The sequence below is a fragment of the Culex quinquefasciatus genome, chromosome 1 (assembly GCF_015732765.1).
Source record: "Culex quinquefasciatus strain JHB chromosome 1, VPISU_Cqui_1.0_pri_paternal, whole genome shotgun sequence".
NCBI lineage: Eukaryota > Metazoa > Arthropoda > Insecta > Diptera > Culicidae > Culex > Culex quinquefasciatus.
In genome coordinates this window covers 54,619,629-54,638,944 of record NC_051861.1, presented here as the reverse complement: position 1 = coordinate 54,638,944, position 19,316 = coordinate 54,619,629, and the positions used below count along the sequence as shown (strand labels likewise).

General features: G+C 40.7%; 1 protein-coding gene across 5 annotated transcripts in view; it reads right to left on the bottom strand.

The window, feature by feature from the left end:
- LOC6034725 overlaps positions 1–19,095 on the bottom strand; it is a 40,707-nt gene extending 21,612 nt beyond the window's left edge. For 2 of the 5 annotated variants that reach the window (XM_038249128.1, XM_038249124.1), the window contains exon 1: positions 18,960–19,095. The gene's annotated coding sequence lies outside the window, so the exon portion shown is untranslated. Of the gene's footprint in view, positions 1–18,472; positions 18,543–18,920; positions 18,940–18,959 lie in introns of those variants that run through there. The other 3 variants (XM_038249125.1, XM_038249126.1, XM_038249127.1) reach the window with 3 other exon arrangements.
- Positions 19,096–19,316: the final 221 nt, after the last annotated feature.

Sequence of the window (19,316 nt, the reverse complement as noted above, 5' to 3'; positions counted from 1 at the left end):
CGATTTATTGATAGATAGTCATTTTTGCATAATTGGTTTCAATAAAAAGTTCTTTTGACAACAGTGCTAAGTGAAAGTTCTGAAGATAAAAACTTCTAATGAAATTTGGCTTGACATATTTTTAAAAACGCTACCCACTTAGCTCTCATTTTCTTTACACAGCAAAAAATCCGATGGTAAAATCGCATGCAACAGCATGCACATCACCTTCGTCAAAATAAACACTTAATATTACACACTGCATGTACATTTTTTGCAAACATAAAAAAAGTTGTAACCGACGCGATTCAAACCCAGCACCAACAGTAAAAACTGGCGCCTTAGCCCACTCGGCCATCATACCGAAGTAAAGCTGTAACCCAGTCAAATCAATCCGAAATTCTGAAACGGAATCTAATTAGAATCGTATACAAATTCCGTTTCAAACACAACAACCGATTCGAACTCGGAACCGGTTGTTGCGTTTGAAACGGAATTTGTATACGATTCTAATTAGATTCCGTTTCAGAATTTCGGATTGATTTGACTGGGAAGGATAATCGCATATATGAGCTTGACATTTCGGTCAAGTAGGTTTCCCATAGCTTCTATCGGATGGTGAAGTAAAACGTCGGTCCCGGTTTCTCCTGTCTCGTCAGAGGCGCTGGAGCAGAAATCCCACGTTAGAGGAAGGCCATGCCCCGGGGGGCGTAGTGCCAATAGTTTCGTTTTAGGTTTCCCATACTGATGGGCTACATATTTCAGGGTGTAAAATCACATAAAATTGCATAAAATAATGCAATTTTTATTTTACACCCAGGCCTTTTACACGTAGCTGGATTAGTACTTTTTTAGCAAAAAAAACATTGTTAAATTATCTCAAATTGTTGATTTTATTTTAAAATTATTTTTAAAATCACGACTAACATTTTCAACATGGCTCAATATCATAACACTTTGAAATATTTGTCATTTTTGCAAATTTTCTTAAAATATTTTTGTTCAATGAGATGAAAAAAAATCACATTGGTTTTATTTTGAACATTGCAAACAGAATCAATAATTTGTTGGATGTAATCGATATGAAAATAAGGGATAATTGAGTGGCAATTTTCCTTATATTTATTCTTTGCAAGGTTCAGCAACCAAAAGTCAAAGAATTTGCTCAGCTTTCAGAAATGATTATTTTTAGAAACGGACGAGGATAAAACCTGTTTTCAAATTGGAAAAACGATCGAGTGATCTTTAAACTGAAGTTAAAAAAACAAGTTGGGTTCAATGCAATGACTTTAAAAAAAAAAATAAAAAGAATTTGGTGGATTTCTGTTAACTAAAAATAAATAATTATCATCACTGAGAAAAAGTAAATCAATGGTCAAAAAGAATATTATTTTCAGGATGATCAAAAATGGCATACATGGTTCGAAAAGTCAAAAAAGGCAATAATAGAAAGAATAAAAAAATAAAAGATTTAACTGCTCAAGGTAGCTTTTTATTTACTTGTGGATTGATATTGCTCACATGCACACGTTGTTGAATTTGTTTTTGTCATAGATGGATCTATAGAATTTACTTGTTAAGCCTAGGTTGATGTTTGAAACTTGAACCTTTAGGCTCCATCCATAAACGTAACATTTCATACTATGAATGGTTGGGATTTAGGGTATAATTCAAAACAACAGCGCCAGTTAACGATATCCTCTTTCTCTTTCAATTCACAGTTCAATCAGTTAACTTGTCTACTCACAGCGAGAAGTTGAATATCAGTACAAATGATGCCGCATCGCGTGGTTCAAATGAAAAGGGAGAAGCTTGTAACGTTTGCATCCACGGTTTGCGGTTTTGAATTACAAATGACCTTACGGTATTCCTCCAAAGGGTACCTGCGTATTGTGTTACAGGTTGAATGGAATATAATATGCAGCCGCAGATTTCCCTAAGGGAGAAAATACTATCGCAAAACTACGCCACATTCTTTGCTGACCACTTTTGTTTATTTTCGATTGTTTATGGGCACTGTCTTCGACTGAGGTCGCACAGACTGAATAACTTAAACTAACATAAAATTAAACATGTTCAAACACAGGTGTTGTATCCGAGGGTAGCGGAGGCAAGGCGGGACGGATGGCAGCAAAGATTAACAAGCAACTAACTATTAATACATTTATTAATCTAGGTTTTAAGTACAGAGAATAGTTTGCACGTTGTTGCTCTTCTTGTTGTTGATGGTGGAATGACGGATGTTGTTGTTGGTTGCGCGGCAGCTCAGCTGTCAGCGCGCACGACCAGGGTGGTGCAGAACAGGTGACGCCAATCCTGGCGCGCAGTGTTGCCAAGATATGACAGCTCTCCTCCGTTGTGGTGAACTTCTGGTTCCGCTCATCCGGTAGAAGCTTCCGTAGGATGACGTCGGTAGTACGACCGCAGGTACCGGGAACGTCCGGTGTAAGTTCGTATCCGAATTCTTGAAGGTGCCGGGCAGTCCGGCGGAAGTTGTTCTCCGAGCAGTAGCAGGTGCTGGGCACGTCCAGCGGTTGTTGCTCCTTGAGCAGTGCGAAGTTGCTGGGCACATCCAGCGCAGGTTCGCTCCACGAGCGGTTGGAGATTGGTTGGCGCAGCTGCCTCTCCGCAGAAAGAATTACCGGGCACGTCCGGCAGAAGTTGCTCCACGAGCCCTTGAAGGGTTTCGTATATCCTTCGCAGTTGCTGGGCACGTCCAGCGCAGGTTCGCTCCGTGAGCGGTTGAAGGTTAACTTCGCAAATTGCTGGGCAAGTCCAGCGCAGATTGCTCCTCGAGCGTTTGGAGATGGCGCAGCTGCCACTCCGCAGAATGCTGGGAACGTCCAGCGGAAGTTGCTCCTAGAGCAGTTGAAGGTGGCGTAGATGCCGCTTCGCAGTTGCTGGGAAGATCCAGCGTAAGTTGCTCCTAGAGCAGTTGGAGTAGGCGCAGGTGCCCCTCCGCAGATTGGTCCTGCTGACCGCACGCAAGTACCTCTTCGAATCGACGACGAACCAGGGCCATGTGAAATGATCGCCATCAGAATTCACATCAATCGTCGTCTCTTGACCACCGAATCGTACTGACCCGTGTCCGCTCGTAGCCGGAAAGATTACCTCGGCGAATTGCACGGCTTCCCTCCGATTTGATGCCCTCGTCTTGCAGCGCACACGCACGTATCCTTCCTTCGTTTTGCAGCAGCTCCACGTTGACACAGTTTGATTCGCGCCTTCGCTCCTGTACCGGGAACTCGCCTTCCCGTCGCTCGCTTTTATGACTCGATGTTCCGAGCTTGAACTTTCTCGAGTGTCGGATGTTGTCCCGCTTGGGCTCCACCGCAACGTTGAAATGCCGGAACGTATTTTCCGGACGGCAATCCAGCCGATCGCATGTTGTGGCTGGTTCGAATGGTTCGTATGGGAACGCAGCAGGCGGCGCATGTTCCGCGTCTTGGTTCGGCATCAGAGAAACCTCGAAAATGAGGTTAGCTCCAACTTCCGGCAGAAATCCGCAATTTCCGGAAAAATCCACTTCCTCGTCGCCAACTGTTATGAATGCGGTTGGGAGGAGGGACAGGCGGGACGCAGAGAGAAGGAACACGGCACTAGTTACTTAACTAAACTCTTTATTCCACTAGTTAATATGTAGCACGAACACTTGGCATGATGTTGTTCCTTCTGATGTTGGTGGTGGAATGACGGATGTTGTTGTTGGTTGCGCGGCAGCTCAGCTGTCAGCGCGCACGACCAGGGTGGTGCAGAACAGGTGACGCCAATCCTGGCGCGCAGTGTTGCCAAGATATGACAACAGGAATACATAAAAATAGTCACAGTTGAAGGGTACGAATTTTACATTTCAAACGTTCTCTAGCCATGCCAGGTTCAAACTCGTTCGAAACGGTGTTGAAGATGGGACAGCAACGGTCGATGGGTCGGTTGTAACCATAGAGCGTATGGTAGATGGGAATCCTAAGTAGGGGCTGGTTCCTCAACACTCGTACTGACCTAAGCACGTTGATTTCTTCTCGCAGCTGGGAGCAATCGATGCGGCCAGTCAGAAGATCGAAAACAAACATCCGTTGATGGAAAGTCCGTCGCTGTTCGAGAGACTCCATGCTGAGCAGAGCACACCTGTCACTGTAGCTTGTTTTGCCATACACCGTTTCTCCAGGGTAGACGGCGCAGGGCGTACAGAGTAAAGCGGTCCCGTTGATTAGCATGGTGAGGTGCCCATACCTGCACTGCATACTCCAGGGTGCTTCTGACCAAGCTGACGAAGAGAGTTTTGAGGGCGTGGATATTCTCGAAGTCAGCAGTGTTGCGTCGAAGAAACCCCAGCATCTCAAATGCTTTGGCTGTAGTAGCGGCGACGTGTTCCGAGAAGTTTAGTTTACTGTCAATCAGCAGGCCGAGGTCCCGCGAACACGGTTGGAACAGCTGACCTGGTTAAACTTATGCATTTGCATTTGGCGGGGTTCACTTTCATCCCGTTGAGATCGCACCAATCGCGGATGGTTTCGATGTCCTGTTGGAGGGCGACGCAGTCGATGACGGAATCGACCTCACGAAAAACCTTCAAATCATCCGCATATAACAGCTTCTGGGACTGGAGACGTTGACAGATGTCATTAACAAACAGGATAAATATTAGCGGCCCTAGATGGTTCCCTTGCGGCACACCGGATGTGATGGAAAACCTCCTGGAGACAACAGCACCGGGACACACGGAACCTTGTCTTCAACATAAATACGACGAGAGCCACATAGTCAGCCAGCTAGGAAAACCCAAACGATTAAGTTTTGTTACAGCCTTGGAAAAGTCAAAGTAGATCGTGTCGGTCTGCTTTCGTTTTTCCAGGTTAGCATTCAGCGCGCTGACGTACGCCATCAGGTTTGTAACCGTTGACCGTTTTTTTACGAAACCATGCTAGAAAGTAGACACAATTTCTTGGGCGGCCGAGTACATCCCCTTGTGTATGAGCACTTCGAAGACCTTGGGCAGGCAGGGCAGGATGGCTGATTTATGAACGGGAGTTACATCGTGCTGCCATCTGGTTTTTTTACGTGCAAGAGTGGAAAAGTGCTGAGTCATAGTCTAAAAATAGACGGCGTCCTATCTCGCCCAGCAAAATGAAGTCGATAAAGTAGTCGGTTTCGATGAGAAAAAGTGGAAAACCTGGTCTAAAAATAGCGACGCCATCCCTCTATTGCTGCCAGCTTCCATTTGTCGGGAAAAACGCCTTCGGACAGGGAGCGGTTGAAGATAGTGCTGATAGGTCTGGCGAATGAACTGGAGAGCTCCTTGATGAACGCAGGCGGAAGTCGATCGGGCCCGGCACCCTTCGCAGGATCGACGGCGTTCAAAGATCGATGTCAAACGTCCGGAGTGTGTCTAGGTAAGTGGAAGTAGCAGTAGGCGTCACGGTATCATAAACACTGCTGAAGAAGTTAGCGAAGAAGTTTGCTGCGTCAACTGGATTATCCGCAGAACGGCCGTTGTGCGAGATCTTCGTGGGATGTACACTGGAACGTTTTCTTCCTTTTATGTAGCTCGAGAAAGATGATGGATTGTCCTCAACGTCTGCTTCAACCCGGCTCAGATACTCTCGGTACCGCAAATCTTGCAGTGCTTCGTACTCGGCTCCAATGTTTCCACAATTGCGTTATTTTCGGGCGTATTAGCTCGAAATAACCTTTTCCGAGCTTTCCGCAGTATGTTCCGACTATGTCGAAGGTCGGCAGTCCAGCAAAGAAGCTTTCCAGTGCGAGTACAAGAAATTCGCCTCATTGGCACAAATTGCTGTATGAGGTTGTAAACAACATCGTAAAACGTCGCATTCGAACCGTTTGTGTCTTGGTCGCGTAGAAGAGTATCCCAGTCGACGGAGTTGAGCGCTTCAGACACTCGTACGTAGTCGCAGTTACTAAAGTCTGGTTTGAAACCGGGCAGCGGACTTAACTCACTGTTATTACTATACTGCCATTACTATATTATCTGCTATATATAGCAGATTGAATTGTGCATTATTACACTAAACTAAAAGCTTTTCTCTGAAATTGTTTGGAGCTAATCATAGTTTGATTGTAAATGGTAATATAGTCAAATGGATAAATATATATATATTTTTAAACAAAATTTCAATTTTTTGCTTTTTGGGTGGTTTTTTAAACCGCTTGAGTCAGGGGTATTCAAAAACACAAATAAAGCAAACAAATATTTTTTATAGAACCTTTAAATAACTCTACACAGAAAAAAATATTTCTGTAAATTTACATTGTTTATCATGTACCAAAAGGTATCATGATAAATGATGTATATTTACATTAGGTTCATTGGAAATTTACATTATATTCATTGGAAATTTACATTAGTTTTGAAAATTTACATTAGTTTTGGAATTTACATTAGTTTTGAATTTACATTAGTTCAAATCAACTAATTCTGATTGGCCAATGGGAATGAGAAGCTCGACTTGGATTGCAGTAGGAAAAGGGTGTGGCCTATGTTCTATTTTAAAATGAGTGAAGCGGGCAGCAAAAGGAAATTCGGATTTAAAAAAGTTATTTCACAGGTAGGGGACGCTTTCTCGTCGACGGCCAAGTGGAATAACGCTGGACTGGAATCGAACGGACGACGGGTAGAATGTTCGGTGTTACTGCTGCTACCCGCTGCCGACTGAGCCATCTTCGCATTTTATAAACGAGCGGCTAAAGCATCAACTTGTTCAGGGCGAGGCTCAGGCAGTGGGCCAGCGAAGTATGAGAGCGATAGAAAGAGAACTAAATATGACTATTTTTAGTTCGGGTAGTTTTGAAGTCAACGTTTGGCAGAAATACATTGGATATATGATTTACATTGAATAGGAATTTACAGGAAGCCGAACACGGGTAGAAATTCATCAGATTTAAGTTTCCATGCTCAACGTTTCCATTAGATTCATGATTTACATTAGATTTAGATTTACATTAGAGTAATTTCCATGACTTTTTACTCTTTACATCATATTTCAACATTACATTGAGTGAGTTTACATATGAAACAGTATTTACGTGCTGTGTAAATTTACATATTTTTTTCTGTGTAGATATTTAGTCTAATGGATGCACAGTTCTGAATCTGTTTTAAATAATATTGATAAAACAACATTTTTGTTCGAATTCGAACAGAATGTAATAAAAATGCTATGCAAATTGTATTATATCATATACTTTTATATTAAAATTTAATTGATCAAAATCCTAGACGAATTCAGTTCAGTTCTAAAACCGCGGTTTCTTGTTCTGAATGTAGCACAAATCCCAGACCATCGTTGCCGCCGTCTAGAATCATAACAACGTGTACAACAAATTGCCTGCTCAAGAACACGTGTTCTACTTCTTGTTCATTACCCTCACTTCAAACAATGCTTTCACTGAGGATGGATCTGAAATAGTTGCATCAAACGAGTTGTTGCTGGCTGACCAAAGCCAGTGAACAACAACTCCAACTTCACGATAATTTCAGCGCATGCATGTTTCCACCACCAATATTCATTATTGTCGTTATGCTTTGGTGCGCAAAAAATCTGCAAGAAGTGCGCGCTTTTGTATGATTGTGGTTACCTCGCGGATCGTCTTCTTCCGATGATGCGGGGGTTGGGTTAATTAGCACCGTGGTCGTTATATAGCCGTCCATGCTAAAAATGGTTTCACTTTCAGTTTCAATATGGATTTTGATAGCGCTTGATGAGCGGTGAGCTAGGTTCAATTGGTTTTTGGTAAGTTTCACAAAAATTTTGACCATGTTTTATTAGGTGACTGAACTTTGAAAAATCAACCTTTTCGAAAATCGACAATATAACAAATATTGTACTTGCTTCGAAATGAAAAAAAATACAAATAGCTAAAACGGATTTAAAGTAAGGTACCCAATTAATCAATTGTCAGTGCAGTAATTACCAGTAACCCTGTAGGTACCCAGTACGCATTCGATTAGTCGTGTGAAACTATGCTCATTCCTCCACGCTAGACAGTCAACCAAAGCAGGCCACCCGGATGACACGTTACGTCATATGGTATAAATTAAAGCACACACACAGACACACGCGTTTGTTGTTGGTGCACGAAGGCATGTGGGGTTCGCTCGTGGCTCGCAGTTTCGCCATTTATGGAGACGCTTTCCCGCTCGATGCCCACAGCAGTGCTTGACGGGTTGTTGCAGCACTTTTCTTCGGCGAATCATTCAACCAAACTGAGCCGAAAATCGTCAACCGTGTTGCTGTAAATTCGCAATATGTTATGCATTACAGTTAGGTAAAATTGTTTTTGAACGTGTGTGTAAATAATAATTACAGGTAATGTATCATGAATTATCATCACTTGATTGGCAATGATCTGTTGAACGAACATGTCAAGTTTTATAATGACGCTTAATTAAGTGTGTATACATTTTGCCATTTAGAAAAAAAATGATCCACGTGGTTTATTCATGATCGTTAAATTATGTCAATGGTCACAACGCTTGCTCAGGGCGTGACCCAGTCTATTAATATTCCATAAAAAACAAACCATTATCCAGAGAACCTTTTTTGGGAATACCGTGCAGAATTTACATTGTCCTCTTAAAAAGTGTAACAAAATCACTTCCCTCTAATTTTTTTATTGTAAATTAAAGTGGCATTTGCTGAAAACAACTGTGCCTTTTCTTTGGCAACGTGCGTTATTCTAACTATTGTTCAATCTTCTCCGTCGATTCTAAAAGATTAAATATACTGGCAACAAAACATAAAAGCTCGACTACATTTGTTCATAATTTTTTTTCAAAGGATTTTGAGGCTGATGCAAACATGTGACCCTCCAAATTTTAGTTAGGCTGTTGGAATGGGCTTTTCACAGACAAAGTGGTTTTTAAATGAATCAAAATTGTATGCTGACTTGAATTGAAATTTTAACAATTGTTATAAGTCTTACGCCTGAGCCAATTTAAATTTGATTAATTAGGTTTTTGATCAGGAAAATCACTAAAATCTGCTTCAATAAAAACAGCATTTATCAATCATGTAACCGCCCTTAACAGTTTATTTTGAAAAACAAAAGATGATATTACCTTAAAAATGTTTAAAAATTTATAGCAAAATAAAGTTGAGAAGCCGGGACCCGTGGTGTAAGGGTAAGCGTGGTTGCCTCACACCCGATCCCAGAAGGTCCCGGTGGAATTTTTCTAGACGAGATTTGCCTGATCACGCCTTCCGTCGGACAGGGAAGTAAATGTTGGCCCCGGTCTAATCCAGAGGTAAGATCGTTAGCTCAGTCCAGGTGTAGGAGCCGTCTCCCTGGGTCCTGTCTCGGTGGAGTCGCTGGTAGACAGTTGGATTCACAATCCAACGGTCGTCAGTTCGAATCCCGGGGTGGATGGAAGCTGAGGTGTAAAAAGAGGTTTGCAATTGCCTCAACAATCAAGCCTTCGGACACCTAGTTTCGAGTAGGAATCTCGCAATCGAGAACGCCAAGGCAATGCTGTAGAGCGTATAATTTGATTTGATGTGATTTGAAAGTTGAGAAAAATAAGATTTTTGTCGCATTTTCCAACAATTTGTAGGACTAAATAGTACAATCATTTTGATGAGAAATCGGTCTTTGTTACAAGTGCACTATGGGGTATCAGGCGGCCATAAATCAAAAAACCGACACACTCTAATTATATTTTTTTCGGAAATAAACATTCTAACTAAGAAAAATTCGGAGTTTGAAGGTTGTAAGTTCAAAATTCACTGAATAACAGACCTTCAAAGTTGAAAATGGAAGGAAAAAATATGTTTTTTGACATTTTTTTAAATTTTCTTAGTTATACTGTGCAGGGGCAGTGCGTGGCCGAATGGTTACGCTGTCCGCTTTGTATGCGGATGATTCTGGGTTCGATTACCATCTGCTTCAACCTTCCATCGGATGAGGAAGTAAAATGTTGGTCCCGGCCTTGGTTGTTAGGCCGTTAAGTCATTCCAGGTGTAGGAGTCGTCTCCATGCCATAAGTACAAACAACACACCAAACCAAGCCTACTCCGGTGGAATCGCTGGCGGCGGTTGGACTCGCAATCTAAAGGTCGTCAGTTCAAACACTGGGGTGGAAGGTTCCTTGGAGTAAAAAGAGAGAGTCTTCAAAGAGAGGTGGATTTTAACTCAAGAGGAAGGAAAGAGGGGTTTAAAGTAAACCAGAAACTATAACATAGCATAAACCGCCATTCCGTGCATCAAATAGACAGAGCAAGAATACTAAAATTTACCACTTTAATGCATGTGCGCTCAAATATATGAAAAACTCGAAAATTTAACTTTATTTTTTTTTAAATATCAATTTTCATTTGTTTTTATTATAATAAGTACAAACAAGACTAAAAAGTCACAAAAAAGTAAAAAAATATTTTTGGCCGCTCGCTTCTATGGAAATACCCCATAGTGTTTTTATTTTATAACCCGAGATACCCGATCGGAAACTTGTACTTAAAAAGCTGTGGTTAAAGCCTATACCACAGCTTTTTACGTACAAGTCTCCTATGGGGTATCTCGGGTTATAATATTTTGCTTCAGCCACGCTGCGCACTTGTAACAACCAGAATCTGTTTAAATAGGGGAAGGTGGGGCAAGTGTAACAAGCTAAGGAAATACTCGTTAAAACCCATTAAAACGTAAATAAATCGTAAATAATCAACTTGTTCCAGGTCTTGACCATGACTTTGATAGAACAAGTTTCTAAAAAATCCTGTTTTGCACTCTTAAAAATGTTTTTTTAAATTACTAATTTTCCGTACGCTCCACGCAGCTAGTGGGGCAAGACGAACAACCCATTGGGGTAAAAGGAAGAATGCATAAAACAACATGATAATTTGCTAACAATTGAACTGTTATCACTAAAACAAATCAGAAAAGAATGTATTTGGAACGTTACATTATTCTTTAGATGAAATAATAATATTTTACTAATATTTTGATCGTTTTTACGATAAAAATAAATTTCTCTGATGATAAAAAGTAAATTTTTATCAGTTTTTAAGTACTTTTATGGATTTATTTCCCAACTAAATAGGGGAACTATACCCTTTTTCAGCCTATTTTTATTATCGGCCTATCAGCACTTTGATCATGAATTACAGCTTTCATAAAGTGTTTTTGACAGTTACAAAGTAACAAATAGCTAAAAGTGAGCAAGCAACTCTCCATTGTTGATACATCTGAAAATGTTGATTTAATAGCGGAAAACGGCAAAAGTGATGAGAATTGGTCGAACGACTTAGAGTGATTAAAATGAGTATATTTCCCCTATGTTGTTGCAGCGATTCGTATTTTTTCATACTTTAAGAGCGAGTTTTTCACCGATGTGAAACAGGTCGTATCGAGGTGCTCCGATTTGGATGAAACTTTCAGCGTTTGTTTGTCTATGCATGAGATGAACTCATGCCAAATATGAGCCCTCTACGACAAAGGGAAGTGGGGTAAAACGGGCATTGAAGTTTGAGGTCCAAAACACATGAAAAATCTTAAAATTGCTCGCATTTCCGTAAAACTTCATCAATTCCAACTCTCTTAGATGCATTCGAAAGGTCTTTTGAAGCCCTTCAAAATGTGCTATAGACATCCAAGATTGGTTTGACTTTTTCTCATAGCTTTTGCAAATTACTGTTAAATATGGATTTTTTTAAAACCTTAATAACTTTTGGCAACAGCCTCCAACACCCATACTCTCATAGGTCAAAAGTTAGGGAATTTCATGGACTATAAGCCTACGGTATTAACTTTTTGGCCAATCGCAGTTTTTCTCATAGTTTTTCGATTTTTCTATGACAAACTTTTTACAACGTTAGTTTTTGCCCTGTATGCCAAGAAGACGGCACTTTTTGGTCTCAATTTTGTCATATTCGGAATCCTCGGTCAATTTCACGTAAGTTAGAAGTATTGGAGTTGTAATTTTGATTTAAAAAATAATTAAATAAAACATTTTTGAAAAAAGAAATATATCTTATTTACCCTATGATCAATACGTCAAATGCTGTATCAAGTAGGCGAAAACTTGTTTACCCCTAATCCGACAAAATTCTAAATAATATTTTAATTAATTCTAAATGGCATTTTTTCCAATCAAATTCAAAATTCTAACACCTCAATCTAATGTAAAATTTTCTGAAGATTCCGAATATGTCAAAATTCAGACCAAAAAGTGCCGCTATGGAGGCCTACAGAGCAAAAACTAACGTTGTAAAATGTTTGTTCTAGAAAAATCGAAAAACTATGAGAAAAACTGCGATTGGCCAAAAAGTTAATACCGTAGGCTTATAGTCCATGAAATTCCCTAACTTTTGACCTATGGGAGTATGAGTGTTGGAGGCTGTTGCCAAAAGTTATTAAGGTTTCAAAAAAATCAATTTTTAACAGTAATTTGCAAAAGCTATGAGAAAAAGTCAAACCAATCCTGGATGTCTATAGCATATTTTAAAGGGCTTCAAAAGACCTTTCGAATGCATCTAAGAGAGTTAGAATTGATGAAGTTTTACGGAAATGCGAGCAATTTTAAGATTTTTCATGTGTTTTGGACCTCAAACTTCAATGCCCGTTTTACCCCACTTCCCTTTGTCGTAGAGGGCTCATATTTGGCATGAGTTCATCTCATGCATAGACAAACAAACGCTGAAAGTTTCATCCAAATCGGAGCAACTCGATACGACCTCTAGAACAAACCGAGCAGAATCTACAAATACTGCCTCTTAAATCCATATGGTACACCTGAATCAGATTTTTTAAATGTTCTCAACAAATAATAAATTATACTTTATAATAGGTGCATCTTTGGTAGGTACACTACTGATCAAGAAAAAAATGCATTTTGAAAAAAATGAACTTAAAAACGAGCCCTAAGTCTTATTTTGGGCATTCCAAATGTTATAAGAAAACAAAGGATTTGAAAAAAACACCGTTCAATCTTTTTTTTTTTTTTTGAATTAAATATACTTTATTGAATCTTTCTTATAATAATTACATTTGGTTTACATTATAAGTGGTCAGCTGCGGTTCTTCAGCTTTAGTTTGCTTTTCGTGATTTTAACACTGTTCATTTTCTTAACTTTAAAGGTATATGATTTATCATTTTTGTAACACTAGGTACAATGAGGAAAAAAAAATTTAAGAAAACATAACCTAACCTAAAACTAACTTTATCTTACCATAAACTAAACCAATCCTTGAATCAAGGGGTATTCAGATATAGCACATTTTTCCCTGAATTTCAAACATTTTTCTTGAATCTTCTGATCCAACATTTTTACTTCTGCTAATTCATGAACCTCACTTGATCTTGTCCAGCCAGGAACATTCAAAACCATTTTGAGTACCTTGTTTTGGACACGCTGGAGCTTCAATTTATGAGTTCTAGCGCAACACTCCCAAACAGGTACTGCATACTCAATAACGGGGTAAATTATTTGTTTGTAAACTGCTAGCTTATTTTTCAAAGATAGCTTTGATTTTCTGTTAATTAAAGGATACAAACACCTGATGAGAATGCTGCACTTGTTCAATATTTTATCTACATGCTGCCGAAACAATAGTTTCGAGTCAAGTATGAGACCTAAATATACAACTTCCTTTGACCAGGGTATCGAAACATCATTCATTTTATCAAAACATCATCCTTTGGGGCAAATCTGGCCGATTTGGAAAGTGGAAAAATGATGGTTTGAGTTTTGGCTGCATTTATGCGAATTTTCCAGTCGCCAAAGTATTCGGAAAGAACGTCAAGACCCTTCTGAAGACGGCCAACTAAATATCTGGTTATTTTACCCTTATAAATAACGGCAGTGTCATCAGCAAAAAGTGACAACACACCATTACCAGGAAGAGTAGGCAAATCAGATGTAAAAATATTGTACAGAAGTGGGCCAAGAATACTTCCTTGGGGAACCCCAGCATCAATGTTGAATAATCCAGAAGCAATCCCATTCAGAAAAACCCTGAACGATCTCTCCGAAAGATAGTGCTGGATAATTTTGATAAGATACATTGGAAAACCGTATAAATACAGTTTATGTATCAAACCATCATGCCAAACATTGTCAAAAGCCTTCTCAACATCCAACAAAGCCATAGCAGTTGATTTAGACTCAAGCTTGTTCTGCTTGATGATTTTAGTTACTCTCGTAAGCTGATGAGCAGTATTATGCCCTTTCGGAAGCCAAACTGCTCGTTCAAAATTATATTATTATCGTTGGTAAAATCCAAAAGCCTTGAATAGATGACCTTCTCAAAGAGTTTGGACAGACTACTCAAAAGACTAATGGGACGATAACTTGTTGGCGATGTTGGATCTTTTGAGGCTTCAAAATTGGTATGACTTTGCCCAGTTTCCAATTGGTGGGGAAGTAACCAAGTTGCAAACATTTATTGAAAATATTGGCTAGATGTTGAAAGAACTGATCACTCTGTTTTTTCAACACTAGATTAAAATGTTATCAAAGCCTGGAGCTTTCATATTTTTCATTTGTTTAACTGCAACTTTGACTTCCTCACCAGAAACATGGGAATCTGCAGGAAATTCAAAGGTAGAGTTATTAATTGTTGAAATACTATTGGCAACTGATGTTTCTTTACGGCTGGTCATGGAAGCGCCAAGATTATGAGAACTAACAAAATGAAGCCCAAGTGCATTTGCCTTTTCCTCGGATGTAATCAAACGAGAATCCTCAACAATAAGAGGAGGAATAGGCTTTGGTTTGTTTTTAAGAACTTTTGAAAGTTTCCAAAATGGTTTTGAATAATTCCCAAGCTGGCTTACATGTTTTGAAAATTCTTGATTTCTGATATTGTCAAGTCGGTCTTGTATGATTTTGTTCAAATTGTTAACTGAAATCTTTTTGTCATAGTCCCCAGTCCGTTGATATTGTCTCCTATAAACATTCCTAAGTCTAATCAAGTGTTTAGTATCTACGTCAATATCAGTTACCTTAAAATTAACAGGAACCTCCCGAACGTTGGCAGCCTCTGCTTGGTTGATAGCCTGCTGGATCACCTCCAGCGAACGATCAATATCGGCAGAAGTTTCCGGGTGTTGATCATAGTCGATGTTGCTGTCGACCACTTGCTGAAACTGCTGCCAGTCAACGTTGTGGTAATCTTTCCGGGTTGGTTGCCGCTGCGGAGTAACGGAAGCTCCAACCTCCACAACCACCGGATAGTGATCAGAACTCAACTCTTCAAACACCTCAGGATGAGCCACGTTCTCAGCCATATTGGTAATGAAGAAGTCGATGATTGAGTGATTCCCAGACCGAGCCACCCTCGTTGGACGATCTGGACTCACAACGTTGTAGTATCCGTTTTGCAGATCGTTGTGCAGAATCACTCCGTTCCGATTCCTCCTGCTGTTGCCCCAAACTTCATGCTTCGCGTTGAGGTCACCAGCGATGATGTACTTTGCGCTCCGCCGTGTCAGCTTCTGGATATCGCTCTTCAGTTTTGCTGCTGAACCATCTCTGGCATTCACCTGACGTGGGCAGTATGCAGCAATGAAGAGTACTGGGCCAACCGAAGTGGGAATTTCCACTCCAACGGCCTCGATGATGTCCAGCTTAAAGTGTGGCAGCCGGCGTGGCTTGAGATCACGATGAACAGCGACAAGCACACCTCCTCCTCCAGAGGTGGTCCTGTCGAGCTGCGTCGCGATCTTGTAGTTTTGCAGATAAACTTTTTCACCGGGCTTCAGATGAGTTTCCGTGATGGCAGCTACGTCGATCTCCTTCTCGCGAAGAAAATCCACCAGCTCTAAATTCTTCCTCCTAATGGAGCAAGCGTTCCAATTCAGCAGCTTGAGGGACCTACGATCCATACTGGATGACGAACGAGGTCAGCACTTCAATCTGCTGGGTCTTGGTTTTGCATCCACGCAGTGCAGCGGACATCTGTTTGAAAATATTGAGGAGTTCGGTTGAGGTGTAAAGATCATTACCATTTTCCTCAACTGCTGGTTCTTGGGTTGGTCTTGGCTCCTGGCTGAAGCCCGGTGGTGGCGGTCTCGGCTCCTGGCTGGAACCCGGCCGTGGATGATTCATCTCAGCTCTCTTCCTGGGATCCAACGGCAACGGTGCCAAGTTCGGGACCTGGCGTCGCGGTTGAAGAGGTGGAAAATTTTGCTCCACCAGGGCTGGAGGAGTTCTACGACGCTGAGGCTGATTCTTCGTCGATGCTTGCTGCCGAATTTTCACGAACTCAGCTCTCTTGGGGCACTTTCGGTCGGTTGACGAGTGCTCACCGTTGCAGTTGAGGCACTTCACCAGCGAATCTTGGATGCACTGGGATGTGATGTGCGCATCGGTACCACATTTGGCGCAACGACGCTTCAGGTGGCAGTTCTTACCTCCGTGCCCGAAGCCCAGGCAGTTGAAGCATTGTGTGACGTCACGATGCACTGGTCACACCGTTCAATCTTGTGTCCTGCCGCGAGTCGTTTTGGCGGTTATTTGGTAGTAGAATTAACTAATTGCATTGCTGGTAACAATTTCTCATATTGAAAATATTGGAAATTGTAAGAATAACGAACGTACGAGCGATTGTTCCTCTTGCCCCAATTTCCGTCTTGCCCCATTTTCCTCTACAAATATTTAATCGATGAAAATTGCGTTACTCAAAATTTTCAAGGGATTGACAAACCCTTAAAAGGGTTTAAAATGTAAGAGACGAAGTTGACTTTATAGCTACTATTGCTAGTACCAACCACTAGTGTCTTCCTTTTAACTACAAGGACTTCGTCACCCTGGGCTTCTAATACCCGTATTTACACTTAGAATTTTAGAGCACCCGCCGTGGGATTCGAACCAGCAACCTCTGGATTGAGAGTCCAGTGCGCGGTCCGATTGAGCCACACGGGCGGGAAAAAAGGTAACCAAAATTTAAAAAACGCAATTTTCAGCGATAGAATATTTTTATTTAAACAATTGATTCAGGCCGGTAAAACACAACTTTCAACGTAAACATCTCCGATGGTTTATACTATTTTGCTCTCGCCGTGAAGTGTGTATTGTGATATCAAAGAAACGTAAGCAAATATCCCAAATCTGTTTAATTCTAAGTGTAAATATGGGTATTAGAAGCCCAGTGTGACGAAGTCCTTGTAGTTAAAAGGAAGACACTAGTGGTTGGTACTAGCAATAGTAGCTATAAAGTCAACTTCGTCTCTTACATTTTAAACCCTTTTAAGGGTTTGTCAATCCCTTGAAAATTTTGAGTAACGCAATTTTCATCGATTAAATATTTGTAGAGGAAAATGGGGCAAGACGGAAATTGGGGCAAGAGGAACAATCGCTCGTACGTTCGTTATTCTTACAATTTCCAATATTTTCAATATGAGAAATGTTACCAGCAATGCAATTAGTTAATTATACTACCAAATAACCGCCAAAACGACTCGCGGCAGGACACAAGATTGAACGGTGTTTTTTTCAAATCCTTTGTTTTCTTATAACATTTGGAATGCCCAAAATAAGACTTAGGGCTCGTTTTTAAGTTCATTTTTTTTTGTTTTTTTGTTTGTTTGTTTGTTTGCTTGTTTTTTTTCAATAAAGTTTGAGTTACGCACATCCAATTTGAAGTTGGAACATTCACCTACTCCATTCGAAGTAAGGCTCGGTTTGTCTTTATTCTGATATTCTGATTATTTCTTTTTTTATGGAGTAGGGCTACATACCCTCTCATCTTTTCATCGATATTTAAATTTTTCATCAAAACTGCTGCACGTGCCGCCAGTGACGAGCGGCCGTGGCTGACTGGTTACGGTGTTCGCTTTGTAAGCGAATGGTTCTGGGTTCGATGCCCATCTGCTCCCAACGAGAAAGTTTAGAACACAGAAATTAGAAATGATGAATATGAACGAAAAATCAAAGTCACTTGAGGCGGGTTTCGAACCCCCGTCCTTTGGATTGGTAAGCAAAAATGCTAACCACTAGCCCATGACAACTTGGTGAACTTGGACTGATATTAGGAATTACTGTTACAGAGAGCGAGTTGTGGCGCTATAACCACGGCAAATAGTGTGCAGGGCTTTCGTGGAAATACAATGTCTGTCCCATAGGGTATTTTCATTACGGTGTTTGTGAATAACCCCTCGGACAAATTTAGAAAAAAAATCGTGCTTGCCATTTCATTAGGGAACATAACTTTTTTAAACAAGAGTGTGTCCCTTTCACACATTATGTAAACTGTTATTTGAGTGAAAGGGATACACTATTGTTTACAAAAGTTATGTGCCCTTTTGAAATGTTAGGCTCCAAATTCCGTTGGAGGGAGCAGGGGGGGGGGGGGGGTTCACGGGTCTCTCCTGGTACCACCAGTGTTTTTTTAAGTATAACAAAACATCAAGAAGCGGTTCATGGAACAATCAATATCTATTATAAGCGTTTCTCGATATGGATTGTTTTTTTAAGACAGCATAATCTTCAAAACTAAAATTAAATTACATCTCAATTAAAGGTTGTTAATCTCTTACAGTTCATGTTCAAATTTAAAGGATACCCGTTTAAGTTCGGTAATCCTCCAATGTCACTTCTCCTTATAAGTGAGTGTTAACCTCTTCCATCCACACATTTCAATTCAGAACGTTCTTCTGCTTCATTCTCGGAACGCACGAAACACTTGAAACGACAATGACGACAATACACCTCTTCAGATCGCAGACTGGCAAACCAGTTCGACTTGGTTCGCCAATTTGTGCGCTTCAAGAAGGCACATTTTCCTCTGCTATTGAGCAAAGTCGAGTTGAGCTTATTCGTCTCGCCACCGTCACCGTTCGGACCTTCGCACAAATCTTCCACTTTTCCGCCTTTCGAATAGATGACACTATTGAAAAGTATTGTTTTTGAGAGCAATGCTTTTCCACCGAGCTTTCCGCCAACGTTCTAAAAACATAGAAAAAGGCATTTTCCAAAGTGTCACACAAATTCCAGCGTTGTCTCCACAAAGCACTGCTACGCCACCTAAACCTGGTTTGACTCTTTTTCGTGTTGTTGTATTTCCCTTTGATCGCTGATCTGCCCACACTCAAACACACACGCGCGTTCTCGCGATCACGCTTTACTCATGCGTCCGACGTTGCCCGCGACTTTGACTGGACTGCTGGGCACCTAGCTTAGCAGCAGCTGGGGAAGCAACTTAAACCTGAAACACCTGAACTGCATCACCAATACATTCAGTATCGTTGCGAGCGGCAACCTTTGTGTAAATGGTGAGTAGTCACGATTTCACTTGAATCGTGAATTAATGTTAGAAAATATGAAACAGGTTTAAAACAATTAAGTAAACCAGGCTCAACTTTTTGGAACGTTTTTCACATT